The sequence below is a fragment of the Taudactylus pleione genome, unplaced genomic scaffold, assembly GCF_031769625.1.
Source record: "Taudactylus pleione unplaced genomic scaffold, aTauple2 ptg001137l, whole genome shotgun sequence".
Lineage (NCBI taxonomy): Eukaryota > Metazoa > Chordata > Amphibia > Anura > Myobatrachidae > Taudactylus > Taudactylus pleione.
In genome coordinates, this window is record NW_028285538.1 from 7,990,277 (window position 1) to 8,008,428 (window position 18,152).

Below are 18,152 nucleotides of genomic sequence, written 5' to 3' on the forward strand. Positions count from 1 at the left end.
ATGTAATAGGGTGAGAGTTTAGAAAATGTGAGAGTTTCGTAGTTTAAATCTTGAGAGTTTTTTGAGTCTGAAAAACATACAAGTTTACATGTTCTGTGAGTTTATTACATTGGTTGAGCTTAAAAATGTGACAGTTTTCTCTCACATTTTCTAAACTCTCACCCTATTACATTTGGCCCCAGATGTTAGACAGACAATAGGTCGACAGGGACAAAAGGTCGACAAACTAAATGTTGATATGTGAGAAGGGCGACAGATACAAATCGACAGCAGGGTCAAAAAATGGATGACACATGATATTTTTTTGTTTTCTAGCCCTAATCTTCACCCTAACCCTAACCCTCCCCTTGGTGCCTAACCCTAACCCTCCCTCCTGATGCCTAACCCTAACCGTCGGGGTAGGTGACTGACCCTAACCGTCCTTTCTAGTGCCTAACCCTAACCCTCCCAAGGGCTGAGATTGTACTATATGTATATTGGAAGGTTGATGTGACAGGCTGGTTGTGACCAAACCGTCGCTGCTTCTACTATGTTGCCATGACCTGCTACTAAATGCTGCCATAATCATGGAATAAATCATTTGAACTGCTACGTCTCCCTGGCGAGTGCCTCCTTCTGGAATTTTATATTAATGCCTACTGTCTGAAGAATAGGACTGGATTAACGGGAGTGCACCCTGATGCTGGATTTATGTGGATGTGAGTGCGAGATATATTGGATAATATATATATATATATATATGAAAATACAATTTTCCAAAGGACAGGCACTCCCCAATACCTTAAAAATTCTTACCTTGTTGCCTTCCCTGGGAGAGGAGTTTCCCCAACAATATTGCAGTGGACGGGCGGCACTCACAGGACTTGCAAAACACCAAAGACAAATTGATCTTTAATGCCAATGTTTCAATTTCACACCGGAGATTTTACTCAAGGCTCTACAATACAGTATACAAAAGAGACACTCTATATAGACAAACAAACTCACCCATGTGCTGAATCCGGATGCAGGCGCAGGGGGAGTGACATCATGCAACTGCAACCCGCGGCCCACGTGCTCCACACGTGCGTCACAGCCGGTAACCAGGGCAACCAAGCCCCAAGCTCCCAAACCGGCGTCACTTTTGTTTGGGAGCCTGGGGCTTGAAACGTTGGCATTAAAGGTCAATTTGTCTTTGGTGTTTTGCAAGTCCTGTGAGTGCCTCTCGTTCACTGCATTATATATATAAAAATATATATATATAGGACCTTGAGAATATCTGGTAAGATTTTTAAGATAAAAAATTAAAACACACTTCAAATAAATATTGTATAAGGATGATTAGGTAATAATTATTTCAAAAACACAAATTTAACCTTTGTCACAGTTGCTGCACTGTAACATGTTTTTATTTGAATAGAAAGCAATACTCCAACATTGGAATAATATGAATGAACATTGTAAGATCTTTCAATATAAAAGTGAAAAAACACATATATATCTATATATGCTGTATTCAATCATGCAAAGCAATCCAAAAGTGCAGTGATACAATTTTAAACATACTGTAACATGTTTTACATTTACTTTTTGTCTGCTGAACCTACTCTACCTCCAACTATGACTTTAAGCACACCACCATGTGTGCGTGGACTGAGCCGAGGTGGAGTGGTAGGTGATGGACTAAGTGAAGTTGCACACACACTACTAATAGTGGATGCTGATATTGCCTGTATTAGACCCCTCTGCCCTACTAACTCTCTGTAAAAGTTTATAAGTGCCTCAGTCTGAATAGCCTGAGTGAGGTCAAGCAGCCTTAAATCAATATTGTTAGCCATTCTAATTCATGTACCCTACGCCACTCTGTTAGCACTAGATATTTTTTTTAACATACAGTATGATTAATGGAATCCATTTGTTGTGTTTGTCTCTCCATAAAGAAGACCTGCTTAGTTCTAAAGCTATCAAGGGACAAAGATATTTCCTCTACACAGGGGGTTGTTGAGGTGTAGGTGTAGGCTCTGTTGTTGTGCGGTTCAGTTGCTGGTTGTTGTTAGTAAACACTTCTGTACTTTCATCCACAGCCATGCCAGGATCTACTGTGACTAAGATGATGTTGTGATCATCATCTTCTTCCTGACGATGGAGTTGTGGAGTTGGTGGATGTGATGGACCTAAACAATGGTAAGGATTGTTATTTTGATTTTTGTAATGGTGGGGGGGGGGGGTCTAGACAGTTGTAATGGTGGGGGGAGGTCTAGACAGTTGTAATGCTTCTGCATTGGTATGCAGGTTGTGGCCACATGAATTTATTCTAAAGTTATATGTATTAAAATCTAATCTAAGGGTAATGTCCTCATTAAAGCAAGTTTGCTTTGGCTGTATTTCATCATTAAATGTTCATGTACATACTAATTTGATGTTTTTCCAACATTTCTATTTTAGCACATACCTGCAGCATGTTCTTCCACATGTGGACGAGCCCTTTTTGTAGTAGAATTCATCCTCCTAGGAGCAACTGTGGAATAATTCCAGACATTATTATTTGCCCCAATACATGTGTTTAAAAATTATTTGGAGCAGTGGGCAAATTACAAAAAAACAGAGTGCAACAAAAAAAAGACTGTGGTTTTTAAGCCAACAGTGCAATAGCCCTTTCTGTGCTAGCTTATCTCAAATAACATTTTTTTGTTGAGTTTTATTCTATTATTAGTAGAGATGTGCACCAACCCCCGTGTTTTGGTTTTGGATCTGGATCTCCCCTGGTTTTGGATCTGAATCTGGTTTTGGATTTTTTTCCTCCGTGTTTTGTTTTCGTGTTTTGGTTTTGGATCTGTATTTTTTGCAAAAAATAATAAAAACAGCTAAAACCACATAATTTGAGCCTGTTTTTGTTCCTACAGCATTATTAACCTTAATAACAATGATTTTCAGGCATTTCTTGGCATGTTTAACCACCTCACAAATTGATTTCACTATTTTTCACCAAAATAGGCCAAAGGCTGCAGCGAGCTGGCTGACTAAAGTTAGCAACAGAGCAGCGGCACAAACGCACGGCAGTTTAAAAAAATATCAGACATCTATGAAACATTGCCACACAGCAGTGGCAGACAGGATGGCAGTTTAATAAACTATAATAATATCAGTCGGCAATGCCCCAAATTGTGCCAAATGTAAAGGAAAGAGGTGCAAGATAGAATCGTCCCTCCCACCCACTCTTATGTGGGATATTAAAAAGGACATGCACAGTTTAACAAACCAAGCGCTTTAGCCACTAGGACTGACACTTTCGTGGCTGAACTCTTGGTTTCTTTGGGCCCCACAAAACATTTTTTGGAAGGACTACCTTCAATTATTAAGGAGGAGGTTGATGATGAGGGTGTTGGTGGGGGAGATTGTATGTGCTATTCCAAACTGCTGGTAGCTGATACTGGACTGCTTGTTATTAATTTACAAATTATAATTTTGTTAAACAAATTGCATGAACTCACTGCAAATGACAAAACAGGGAGGAGGTGCCTAGATGGTTAACGTCTCTTCCTCTGCTAACTTTGGCTTTACAAATGGAACAGATGCCTTCACAACTGTTGTCAGAATTTAGATTCAAATAATTCCACACCCAAGACGTTGCTTTTCTGGCTTTCTTTTTATCATTAGCAAGAACTGCTGCCACTGGTGGCTGTTTTACGCAAACCACATCCTTATCATCAACATCCACATTAGCGTCAGATAGTACACAAATTTCCCCCTCATCCTCCTTTTGCACTTACTCCACACTATCAGCCTCATTTTTTATTATTTCACCATCTAATACTAGCACAGCCGTCATGGCATCAGTGATCCGCTGTGAAACTGGGTGACAGCTGTTATACTTACTTCCTCTATCAAAGGACTGTTTAATAGTCAATTGTTTTTTTAAATTACTTCCGATCACGAATTAGGATGTAGATGATGATGCAGGTATTGGTGTTGGAGATCGAAGGCGCTTGGATCCCACAGAGAGGGAGAAGGTAGGTGACGCTGAACTTGTTAAGTTTTGAGTTTTGGAACTTGGCAACGTACACTTTGATATTTGATGTATGCGCTCCAAGTGATGTAACAAGGAGGATGTTCCTAGGTGGTTTAGGTCCCTCCCTCTACTCACTCTTGCATGGCAATGGGCACATATGGTTTGACAACTGTTGTCCGGATCGGGATGGAAATAATTCCACACGTGAGAAGTAGATTTTTTTTGTCTTTTGTCCCGGCATGACAACAATGGGCTTTGGCTTTTTCAAACTATGGGCAACAGCTGTAGCCTTACTTACACAAAGGATATCCTCGGCATCAACATCCTCATCACCAACACCAACATCTTCATCATCAACATCCTCATTATCCTTAGCGCCTTCATCCACCAAAATATCCTCCTCCATGTGCAATTCTCCAGAAGCATCCTCAATGACTATGTGTGCAAGATGTTGACTGCCCCTTCCCCACATTTACACAAATGTTGGAGCTTGGAGGATCCTCCAGTACACTAGTATTTAGGTTGGGCTCACACATGGCAACCGCAGACACACTTGCACTCTCCTCGGGGATTTGTGATTTCAATTTCTCAGGACACATAGTTAGTTTTTCCGGAGCTGTCTTAACAACTTTCACATTTTTAATTGGACCACCACCACCACTACTACTACAAGCAGAAGGGCTATCAGAATCAGCAGTCGTCTTCATAAAGTAAGAAGGCCAAGGCCTTATCCTTTCCCTGCCACTTCGTGTAGTGAATGGCATATTGCCAATTTTTTGTTTATCTAAAGTCAAATATCCTTTCAATTATTTTTTCTTAATTTCAGTAAAACCTGCTTTACCATATCGATGGCATGACAAGCCCTGGGGCATGGGCCTTCCTAGAGGTCGAAGAAGTTGACGGCCTTGTACTGCTGCCGGCAGCTACAACATGTGGTTCTTGGCCTTGCTCTCCTGTCATGTGACAGCCCTTCATATTTTTTCTGCAGTCCAGAAGCAGTGTCACAATCACCAATAGTGTAGCCAAGGTGTGGTTACAAAATTAACACATGTGCAGTCGTGCGCACACACAAATATATTAGAAAAAATGACAAATTATGATTTATATTTTTTGTCAGCTCCAGAAGAACTTGGACCCAGAGTAACGATTGATCACGACTGGAGTCTGTCAGCACAAGGTTGCAACTTGCATTGCTGGCTGGATCTTGTCCACTAATGGGGTTAAGCCGAAAACCCACCCACACAAACAAGAAAAAAATATGACACTTTAATTGTATTTTTTTTAAGAATGATTGGAGTCTGTCAGCACAAGGTTGCAACTTGCATTACTTTCTGGATCTTGTCCACTACTACGGTTAAGCCGAAAACCCACCCATACAAACAAGAAAAAAATATGACACTTTAATTGTTTTTTTTATTGAACACGACTGTAGTCGCTGTATCTTGTGCGCTAATGTGGTTAAGCCTAACACCCACGCACACACAGAAGAAAAAAATATATATGACAGTGACACTTGTATTGTTTTTTTTTTAAGATCGACTGGAGTCGGGCAGCACAAGGTTGTAAGTGCAACGCGCGTTGCTGGCTGGCTATTGTGCGCTATTGTGGTTAAGCCTGCCTAACACGCATGCACACATAGAAAAATAGAAAAACTTAAAAAGACACTTTTTTTTTACTTTTTTTTTTTTGGAGTCCAGAAATCGGGCCCAGAGATGAACACAGCACAAGCCCAGGACACAGTAGACAGCCCAGATGGATCACCAGACAGCACCGTGACCAGAGACCAGAATGGATCAGCACATACAGCACAGTGATAGTGATAGTGACAGCACCGTGACCAGAGACCAGAATGGATCAGCAGACAGCACAATGACAGTGATAGCACCGTGACCAGAGACCAGAATGGATCTGCAGTCACCAGCCCAGGACACAGCAGATAGCACCAGTACTCTCCCAGCACTACACTACCCACCCTCCCTGTTCACTTTACACAGCCGGAGTGAAAATGGCATCTGCCGCGTGGTCCCTTATATACTATATTGATCATAGAGATGAAAGCTCGCGAACCGGGAGATTTCCGTCTCTATGGTTTTGCCTTGGTTTTTCGAGAACCGAGTAAGGCGGGAACCTTCGAGCCTGCTTGGATTTGACTCGGTTATGCTAAATTCGGGTGGCCTCGATTCTCTGAGAACCGAACCCGCTCATCTCTAATTATTAGTTATACCCCTGAAAAAGCGATGTGTTCTTTATTTATTTATAAACCTCACTTATTATAAGAAGAAATTAAATAATTCACACAAATACAGATTCTAAAATGAATGACAATGCTTTTACTTTTAGACAGCAGTCTCATACATGTATTTTGCCAGTGCAGAGTTACAACAAAAAACATAACACTTAGGTTATTTTAGCAGCAGTAGGAATACTTGTAAAATAAATTTGTGACACCCAGTGTAGCATATCAATTAACCAATTTCATACATGCGTACGGCAACCGCAACCAGCACCCCTCAGACCCTCGATGTGTTCTCTCTCCTTCGTCCTCCGACTGCTCCCCCCTCCCTCTCTCTCTGGGGATTTTTTATACTTAATCCTGGCTATAGCTCCAATTAACCCAATGGGGAATATTAATTTATTTAATATTTCTACGTGCTAGACCTTAATTGGTTATGTGTCTCTTAACCAAAATATTGACAATATAATATGTTATCTTCTTTTTCTCTGTTCCCATGTAGCTTCTAGCTGCTGCTTCTTGTAGGCCAAGGCTATCTTGATTAGCCTTCTTTTTATTTATAAAGTCTGAGACTTGTTGTCTGCTGTTCTGCACACGCTAAATACTGACATTTTAAACCCATAATTCCTACTGCTAGAACAAAATGGCTTACAATTCTTATTGCTAACCACTAAACAAGATGGCTGCTGCATCAGACACAGGGCTTGCCTACTTTAAAGGGGATAGACAAGGCCCTATCCACTCTAGATTGAAGCCATTCGACAAATACGGTCTTCTGCAACTCACACAACTAATTTATAAATTCTCAATTATTTCTATACATTCTTAATTGCAATAAAAGTAATAGTGATATACATAAGCATTCATATATTCGTGAATTGCTGATGAGACGTGTACAGTCCGCATATTCCTGTGTTATCACCCCTTTCAGACATTTTGAGAATCCTGGGAATTTGGCCTTCGCGTATGTCTGAAAGGTACCTACCCGGGAACACGTTCCCAGGTAGCTGACCCTTCAATCGACCAGTGATTTTCCCGGGACTTAAGTCCTGGGAAATTACCCTGCTTATATCTGAATGGTGCTACCCAGGAATTTACTTCTGGGCTTCACCAAACAGCTCGTGATTGGCCGGACGCGGCTGCCTGTTGATGACATCATCATCAGCAGCCTGAGAGTGGAGGACAGATGCCACACATAGAGCTACAGAATTTGGGGCAACTACATCCCAGTATGCACAACAAGTAAAGTCCCCCACAGCATTTGGGGCAACTACATCCCAGAATGCGCAACAAGTAAAGTCCCCCACAGCATTTGGGGCAACTACATCTCAGTATGCGCAACAAGTAAAGTCCCCCACAGCATTTGGGACAACTATATCCCAGTATCCGCAACAAGCAAAATGTTGAGCCTGATCGGGGCCTATATCCAAGCATCCGCAAACACCTCAGTTACCCTCAACATTTACAGATAGTACATTAGATAATGTAATTGAAGGTCAATTATTTAAAGATACTTTGCCTACTAATACTCTGTCATAGGAACTTAGGACCTTATTCAGAGGCGGGCCATACGGTCTACGACCGCACGGCCGCCTCGATGTTTGGCCAGTGCGCATGCGCACGAGGGAGCCGGCTCCCTCGTGCGCATGCGTTTGACCCGCTATGACCGACAGCGCTGGTCGTAGCGGGTCTCTTTCCAAAGGGGGCGAGCTGTCGATGTTGATTGACAGCTCGCCCCGTTTGGAAGGCGGGAAAGGGGGGTGGCAGCCCAAACGGAGGCATTCCCATGGGAATGCCTACCATTTGGGGGAGGCCCCACTGACATCACTAGTGATGTCAGTGGAGAGCTTCCGGCACTGACAGAGCCAGAAGCTCTCCGGGGCTTACGACAAGTGAGACCCTACCCCAGGGTCTCGTCGTAAGCCCCGATGGTCACCCAAGCGGTCGTTAGAGCTGTGGGTGTAAACCCACAGCCTAATGACTGCAACAGAGGTGGGCGGTCAGGATGCAAGTGGCCGCCCAGTTTCTGAGCGACCGCTTGCATCCTCCGACCGCCTCTGAATGAGGTCCTTACTCCTGACAAGAACACAGAGTTTACAGTATACAATAATATGTAACTGTGGTATTCAAATATATCCAGTGATGTTAACTAGACAGATCTCATATGATTATGTTTAAAATTTTATGGATACTGGTTTTGATGTGTTATTTCTTTAAGGATATTCTGTGGGTGTAAACAAGAATATAACAAAAAATTGTGGACCTAATTGTTTTATTTTAAAGGGTTGTTTAGTGCCTCACAGCTATATGTGCACTTAACAATGTTCACATTGTCCACGCTCATAATATGAGCTTCAACAATATCAATCCATACATACATATGGACTACATTGTGCTCTGAAGTAAATGTGCACTTTTCTGTTTTTTTATACTATTGTTTGGTTTTTACATGTGTTGTATTTTGTGCAACATTTTTTCCTATTAAACAAATATGGAAGTAAGGCTTTCAAACTTCTTATGCAACTTAACCAAAAGGCCTTTATTAAAATGAGAGTTTTTTAGAACATTTAAAAATATCAGCTTTTTTATTTTTATACAATGACACCATAAAAGTAATGTTTTTAGAAAGGGTGCTTCGAATCAATTCTGTTTTACTAGTTCTATAAACAAGTGAGGTTGATGAAAGGGGAGAAGGATCACTCCCAACAGGCTCCTCCACGTTGTCCCACTCTGGCAGGTATTGTTTTCGCTATATCTCACAGATATTATGTATGATACAACTACAAACGATTTTTGCATATTCCCTTACTGAAAACCGTTGACTTGGTCAGTCTGACTGAACTACAAATTACAAACGAGAACGCGCATGAACAATAATCGTTCATCGTTTTAACTCAGAAAGTGAACAATTTTTTAAACGATTGAACGATAAATTATATTGTTAACGATAATCGTTCAAAAAATCATTGTGTGTGTATGCACCTATAGACCTATTAAACACACTACAGTTTGGGGCAACTTGTTACCCATAGCAAACAATCAGATTCTAGCTATTATCTTCTAGAATGTGCTAGTTACATGTGAAGTAGAATCTTATTGGTTGCTATGGTCAACATCTCCACTTCTAATAACCCTCACTTTAGTAAATATACCCCTAACTTTATGATACACTAGAATATAGAAGAAATGTAGGTAAAACATATTACAGAAATGTACACTATTTATATCTAATACTGCATCTATTATTATACTGGTTATTATTTCTGATAGAAAGCGTATATAAGATCAGGTTACAAGTATACATATAGACTTATTTTCAACAAAATTTTTTATTGAATTTTTCAAAAACAAAATACACAATACAATAACAAGATGAAATAAAATAAAATAAAAGAAAGTCAGGAAGAAAAAAAATAACGAGACATGGGGACCACATTCCATATCAATACAAACTGTACTATACGTTTAACAGAGCATAAAAATACAGAAATCAACAGATCGGCACAAATATCTTTATATAGAAAAATACCAGAACAAGAAAAAATGGTTTGTAATATAAAAAGTTTATATTGACAGAGTCATATTCCTAAGCAATAGGTCCGCACCCTCCCCATCAGTTACATATTCATGCCATTTAAACCATAGCGTCAGTGATGAGGAAGCAGAGGTGGAATAAGTAACATCAATTGTTTCCATCAGGAATGCAAACTGTACCCTATGAATTACCTTATAGATAGAAGGCAGAGTAGAAGATTTCCATAGTTGCACTATTGCCGTTTTGACAGCTATTAGGATGTGACCCAATATATAGCAGTCACTGCTGGACAGGTTTGAAGGATAAACATGAAGTAGTGCTGCAGAAGGGGACGGTTGCAAACTAACGTTCAAAACCTTGGAAGCCAAATTAAACACCTCTTGCCACAGAGTCCGGAGATGAGGGCAACCCCAAAAAATTTGAAATATGTCACCAACATTCACACAGCACCTCCAGCAATACTTACACTGGGTGGGCCACATTATATGTAATTTGGCTGGGGTGAGGTATAATCTATGTAGTATTTTATTATACTGTAACTCCAAATGGTTATAACATTTGGCCAATTTGTGGGCAGTTATGTAAATAGATTTCCATTGCTGGGGAGCATATGACTCCTGAAGATCTAACTCCCACTGAACTTGGGATTTGGACTTATCTGATGGACCGTCCCCAGGACAAAGGGCATACCAAAAACTAATAAACCCCTTTGAGTTGCCTCTTCTCATTTTAGCTAAAATATCTGCTGAAGGCAACTCCAAAGAGCCGCTCACTTTAACAAAACTAGCCACCCAATGCTGGATACGGAAATACATAAAAAGTTGGAATAGGTGGAATTGGGATTGTATTTGAGAAAATGGAATGAGTGTATTGGTGCTTAAAATGTCTTCAATGGTCTCGATCCCTCGGGAACGCTAGATCCCTACAGGTAAATCAGGTATTAGATGAGCGAGTGCAACTAAGGATAAAGTTTTAGCTGGCAATTTAATACATTTAGATTTAATCAGCATATCATCACACAGCTTGAGGGAGTCTATAACTGCCCTGGGAGTATTTTTTGATAAAGGGCGTATTTGTTTGGGAGTCCATATTAAATCTACCAAGGGGTAATCATCTAACAATGCCCTTTCTAAGTCAACCCATGGTTTAGTTTCGGGGGGGGGGAGAAACCAGTCACTGATTTGTGAAATTAGGCATGCTGACTGGTATGCTTCTAAATCAGGAACTTGGATTTTTAGGTCTAGTCAAGCACTGGTAAGCTAACCGAGGTGTTTTGCCCTTCCAAATATACGACACTATCAACTTACGAGTCTGGATTAGGTATCATTTTGGGACCAAAAAAGGAATAGTTCGGAATAAGTACATTAATTTTAGCAATATCATCATTTTGAATGCCGCGAGGTGGCCCAACCAAGAAACCTCAAAGCCCAACCAATTGTTTAATAATTCTGCTATTTGTTTAAGGATCAGATCGAAATTTATCTTAGCAAAATCATCAAGGCGATTTGGTATATTAATACCTAGATAGAGGAGGTAATCCGAGCTATACTGGGATTGTAGACGAGACAAAACTGAGTCTGATATGTTAAAAGGGAGAGCTCGGTCTTAGTAGTGTTTAGTTTATATAGAGATGCTGCACTATATTTATCTATCAATTCGTGTAGGGTGGGTAATGAAATATCTGGTTTGGTAACAAACATAAGTATATTGTCTGCAAACAGACATAATTGGTGAGAGGTGGGGCCAACAAGGAGTTTCTAAGTGCTGATGCAAAAGGTTCAATAGCCAATATATACATCAAGGGAGAGAGGGGGCATCCCTGTCTAGTACCATTCCTAATGGGAAACAAGGAAGATAAAAAACCGTTACTAAAAACTCTAGCTGTAGGGTTGCTGTATAAAGCCTTAATAGATTGCAACATTAAGTCCTGAAATCCAAAGCGCATCAATGTCTCATATAGAAACTGCCAATGGAGATGATCAAACGCCTTCTCAGCGTTTAGTGACAGGAGAATGAACTCCTTATGTCGCTTTAGCATCAGTTCAGCCAGATCAAAAACTCTGCGTGTGTGATCAGATGCCTGTCTGCCACCGACAAAACCCACCTGGTCCGGATGAATCAACTGAGGAATCAAAGGGGACAAACGCATGGCTATCATTTTAGCGTCAATTTTAATATCTTAGTTGAGTAAAGCTACTGGGCGGAAATTCGAACAAGAAGTGGGAGGGTTAAGCAATTTCTTTTTATTGGGACTTATGATAAATTCTATTCTATTTCTGGCCTGACGCTTACGTAGTTTACGTGCTAGGAACTTGCCTGCCTTATTCCCCAGATTATAGAATTTCTGTTGAAGTTTAGTTAGAGCGGATTTCATTCGGGCTAAAAACAACTTTTGTAGCTTGTTACGGATGGAATCTAGCTCCCTTCTAAGGAGACGAGTGGGACGAGCCCTGTTTAAAGACTCAACCTGTTCTAAGCGTAGTTCTATTTCAGAGTGTCAGAGCAAATATTGCTTCTTAAGTCGAGAACCTGTTTGGATGGCCACACCACGAAGAATCGCTTTGAGAGCACACCAATGGGTTGGAATGGAAGTGTCCTGGGAATCATTAGTTGCCTGATAAGAAGCAAAGGCATCCACTAAGGGTTGAGCAACTTCGAGAGATAACAATAAGTGCTCGGGGAAATGCCATAGTCTAGGTGGGATTTTTAGAGTGTTTCCGTCCCAAGTCAATATTACAGAAACATGGTCACACCATACGATAGGAATAATTTTAGAATGGCGGGTATGTTGAAGCAAATGTTTATCTAGCAAGATCAAATCTATACGTGAATAAGTATTGTGTACATGGGAGAAATATGTATAGTCCTTCACAGATGGAGAACGGACACGCCACACATCATACAAATCATATTACGCCATGAGTTTCTGCAGTAAAATGGAGGTATCAGTATTACCACTTTGTGTTCCAGAGACAGGCACTGATGACTTATCCAACCTAACATCAGGGACCAAGTTAAAGTCACCCATTATAATCATATAACCGCGTTTAATCTGTTGGACAGCTAAGAAATAGAATTTGGTGAGTATTGGGGGCATATAGGGAGACTATTGTGACCTCTTTACCATCCATTTGACCAACCAGGACCAAATAACTGCCGCTCTTGTCTTCTAACTTATTAGTAGGAACAAAGGACACTGAGTTATGACATAAAACTGCCACCCCATTTCTTTTAAATGGACCATTAGCATAATATGCAACATTATACCTCGTCTCTCTGCAACTGAGGGGCTAAAGTTGAAAAATGGGTTTCTTGTAAAGCGATAACTTTAGCTTTGTTCCTATGAAAAGTGGACAAAGCTAGCCTACGTTTGTTAGGAGAATTTAGTCCGTGAACATTCAATGAAAAAAATGTAACCATAAGTTAAAGAAAGGAGCCCCATTGTCGGAGAAGTAGCCCAACACATCAAAAATAAAAGAATGGAGTGGTCAATGGTACCCAGAGAAAAAAAAAAAGAAAACATAAAGTTAAAAAAGAAAATAATAGAGAATAGGTAAATAGTAAAAAAGAGAGAAAAATAGTGGAAAAACTGAGATAGCCCAAAAAATTGGGGCTAGAGTGTTTGCCGTGGGGGAAGGGAAATGGCAAAACAAAAAACATGAAGGAGAGTAGCCTGTGACAAGCAGCATACCAAAAATCCAATACAAATATGAACATAACAATAATGGTAGACACATTGTGGCAATGTACGTTCCATCCACCTGAAATCAGATAAATGGACCAGAATGCACATCAGCCATTGCAGTAGAAATTAACACAAAATAAATAAATAAAATAAACATGGAGTCGCTAAACCCCCAAAAAAACAACAAAAGCAATCATAGTGGGTGAGGCTGTGAAAACTTATTAGCATAAAACATCTGTTATATCCAACCAAAAGATCACATAAGAGAATGACCTTAACTTAAAATTAGAATGATAGTAAGGGAACCCCTAAGCGAACCAGCTCCATACTGATTAATAATGGAGTAGTCCAATAGGCTAACTTATTATTCACCTAAACAGATAATGACTACCCATTTCACTAAAAACAGGATCAAATGCAAGAAAAAACAAGAATATACATGTATATTAAACGTTAGTCTTATTCAAAACCTCTGGACATGTAGAGGTTGCAGCACTGGATTAAATCTAACAGAATCAACATAGTAAATGTAGGGGTGAGCGGGTTCGGATTTCTGAAATCCGAACCCCCCCGAGCCCCCCCGATCCGAGGCAGATCCGAGTCAGGCTCGACTTTTCCCGCCTGACTCGGATTCTGAAATCGAGGCAAAAGTCATCATCCCGCCTTCCGAGTCTCGCGGGTTTTGGATCCTATATAAGGTACCCGCGTCGGCGCCATTTTCTCACTCAGCTGTGGACAGTGAAGAGGGAGGGTGGGAGTTAGGGCTGGCTGGGCTGTGTAGTGTAGTGTAGTGCAGAGTAGTGTTGTGCTGTGCTGTGCTGCGCTGTGCTGCTGTTGTCCATAGGGGCTGTGTCCACTACTTCAAAGTCCATAGGGGCTGGCTGTGTTGTGCTGTGCTGCTGTTGTTAATAGGGGCTGTGTCCACTACTTCAAAGTCCATAGGGGCTGGCTGGACTGTGTTGTGCAGTCAGTTGTCCATAGGGGCTGTGTCCACTCCAAAGTCCTGTGCAGTGTCCCAGTCCTAAAGGAGTGCTGTAGTGTTGTCCAGGGGGTGCTCTGTCCGTCAGGGGTGCTCCCCCTAAGTGCTAAAAAAAAATAATATTTTTTCTGTGTTTGTGAATTGTGTGCGCAGTAGCCGCACGTGCATCAACAAAGTAGTGCCAAGCGTGTGCCTGTGTCATAAGTAAAGGGCCGGCTGGCTTGACCGTTAAAGGGTGCTGTAACCCCCAAAGTACACTCCAAACCAAATAACAAAATATTTTCTGTGTTTGTGAATTGTGTGCGCAGTAGCCGCACGTGCATCAACAAAGTAGTGCCAAGCGTGCGCCTGTGTCATAAGTAAAGGGCCGGCTGGCTTGACCGTTAAAGGGTGCTGTAACCCCCAAAGTACACTCCAGTCCAAACCAAATAAAAAAATATTTTCTGTGTTTGTGAATTGTGTGCGCAGTAGCCGCACGTGCATCAACAAAGTAGTGCCAAGCGTGCGCCTGTGTCATAAGTAAAGGGCCGGCTGGCTTGACCGTTAAAGGGTGCTGTAACCCCCAAAGTACACTCCAAACCAAATAACAAAATATTTTCTGTGTTTGTGAATTGTGTGCGCAGTAGCCGCACGTGCATCAACAAAGTAGTGCCAAGCGCGCGCCTGTGTCATAAGTAAAGGGCCGGCTGGCTTGACCGTTAAAGGGTGCTGTAACCCCCAAAGTACACTCCAGTCCAAACCAAATAAAAAAATATTTTCTGTGTTTGTGAATTGTGTGCGCAGTAGCTGCACGTGCATCAACAAAGTAGTGCCAAGCGTGCACCTGTGTCATAAGTAAAGGGCCGGCTGGCTTGACCGTTAAAGGGAGCTGTATCCCCCAAAGTACACTCCAGTCCAAACCAAATAAAAAAATATTTTCTGTGTTTGTGAATTGTGTGTGCAGTAGCCGCACGTGCATCAACAAAGTAGTGCCAAGCGTGCGCCTGTGTCATAAGTAAAGGGCCGGCTGGCTTGACCGTTAAAGGGTGCTGTAACCCCCAAAGTACACTCCAGTCCAAACCAAATAACAAAATATTTTCTGTGTTTGTGAATTGTGTGCGCAGTAGCCGCACGTGAATCAACAAAGTAGTGCCAAGCGTGCGCCTGTGTCCTAAGTAAAGGGCCGGCTGGCTTGACCATTAAAGGGTGCTGTAACCCCCAAAGTACACTCCAGTCCAAACCAAATAAAAAAATATTTTCTGTGTTTGTGAATTGTGTGTGCAGTAGCCGCACATGCATCAACAAAGTAGGGCCAAGCGTGCGCCTGTGTCATAAGTCAAGGGCCGGTTTGGACATCTGGTCCGGACTGAAGGACGTGCCAACAATTTCTGACAAGTCTACTGTCACTGCATATGATACTGTCCTCAAAGCAGCAGCGACAAGCGTGCATCTGTCTGTTAAAGGGTGGTGTAACCCTCAAAGTGCGCTCCACAAACAATAAAAAAATTCTTCTTTTTTTTTCTGTAGCCGCACCTGCATCCTTAAAGCAGCAGCGACAAGCGTGCGTCTGTCTGTTAAAGGATTACATCGGTGACAGCATCCAAGTAGGCATGTCAGACAGTCCGTACCTGTACTGGCAGGAAAAAGAAGCAATTTGGAGGTCCCTGTACAAACTGGCTCTATTTTATCTGAGTTGCCCCCCCTCCAGTGTGTACTCCGAAAGAGTATTTAGTGCAGCCGGGAACCTTGTTAGCGAAAGGCGTAGGAGGTTGCTTCCACAAAATGTGGAGAAAATGATGTTCATAAAATGAATTATCAACTCTTCCAGGAAGACCAGCCTCCAGAACGTACAGAGGGACCTGTGGTTGTGGATTCCAGCAGGGACGAATTAATACTCTGTGAGGATGAGGATGTACACAACACTGAAGAGGGTGAGGAATCGGTGGATGAGTAGGATGAGGACGACATCTTGCCTCCGTAGAGCCAGTTTGTGCAGGGACAGATTAATTGCCAGCTTGTTTTGTGGGGGCCCAAACGAACCAATCATTTCAGCCACAGTCGTGTGGCAGACCCTGGCGCTGAAATGATTGGTTTGTTAAAGTGTGCATGTCCTGTTTATACAACATAAGGGTGGGTGGGAGGGCCCAAGGACAATTCCATCTTGCACCTCTTTTTTTTCTTTGAATTATGTACTGTTTGGGGCCTAGTTTTTCAAACTGCCATCCTGTATGCCACTGCAGTGTCACTCCTAGATGGACCACGTGTTTGTGCCGCCCACTCGTATCTCTTAGCATAGTCATCCAGCTACCTCGGTGCAGCCTTTTGGATATAAAAACACTATTGTGAGGTGTGAGGTGTTCAGAATAGACTGGAAATGAGTGGAAATTAAGGTTATTGAGGTTAATAATAGCATAGGAGCAGAAAAATACACACATTCTGTGATTTTAGCTGTTTTTATGCTTTTTAAAAAAAAAAAATACAGATCCAAAACACAAAACCCAGAACCCAAAACACGGAAGGGTGGTTTTGGCAAAACCAATCCAGATCCAAAACACGAAGAAAGATCCAGATCCAAAACCAAAACACAAAACACGAAAAGTGGCCGGTGCACACCCCTAAGTAAATGTATATACGGTACATTCTCACGTGGCTTTAGACCAATCTTGGGACACTTGACCGCTAGACCCAGAAGCCCGAGCAGGCACTGCAATGTCCCATTCTGCCAGTAGCTTTATTCCAGCTTCTACAGTTGAAATAATATAAGATGCGTTGTAGCTGACCAGGAGTTTTACAGGAAAACCCCAGCGATAAGTGATGTCATTGTCCCTTAAAGCCGTGGTGATGGGGTGAAATGAGCGCCTCTTAGCCAGGGTAGCAGCAGACAGGTGTGGGAAGATTTGAAGGCCCCATAGGGAGTCTGTACCCTCGGCTTGACGTGCAGCACGTACAATTTGCTCTTTGAAGTGGAAGAAGTGGACGCGCATTAAGGTATCTCGGGTATAGTTGCCTGCTCCTCTTCTCGGATTGGGAAGGCAGTGGATCCTGTTGATTATCAAATCCTGTTGAGAAGCTGTAGGCACCAACTTGTGAAACAATTTAGAAACGTATTCCAACAGCTCCGTATTTGACACAGAATCTGGAATACCACGAATCTTCAGATTATTTCTTCGTGATCTATCCTCCATATCTGCCATTTTATCTCTCATGGACGATACTTCTGTTTGGAGATCAGCGTGAGCCGTGAGGAGATCATTATGTGACGATAGCAGTTCCTGCATTTTCCCCTCCAGAAGGTCTGTAAGGCCACTCAGCCCCACGAGATCGGCCCGAATAGATTGTATAGAAGTGTCCACACCCTTCAGCACATCAGACCAAAATGCCGCAAACACTTGAAACATTGCTTGGGTAGTAAGAGGAGCATTTACATCCAAATCTAGGCCCAAATTGGCAGGAGAGACCATAAATCTTGTAGCGGACACAGTAGTTGTACCGTATATAAGAGAAGACATCTGTCCCACTTTGGACACAGGAGTAGCCAGAAAACGGATAGGTGTAGGTAGTTTGTGTTGTCTCATTTTCTTAGATGGCATATTTAAAGATAACAAGTAGCAGCAGCAAATTAAACCTGAAGGTCGTGGCACTTCTTGTTGTGGGAAAAGCATTATCCAGAGACAGACATCATTCTTTACTTGGACATATTCACATTATTGTGGTTGGTCACTGCACACTGGTGTATAGCAGATATGGGAAAGC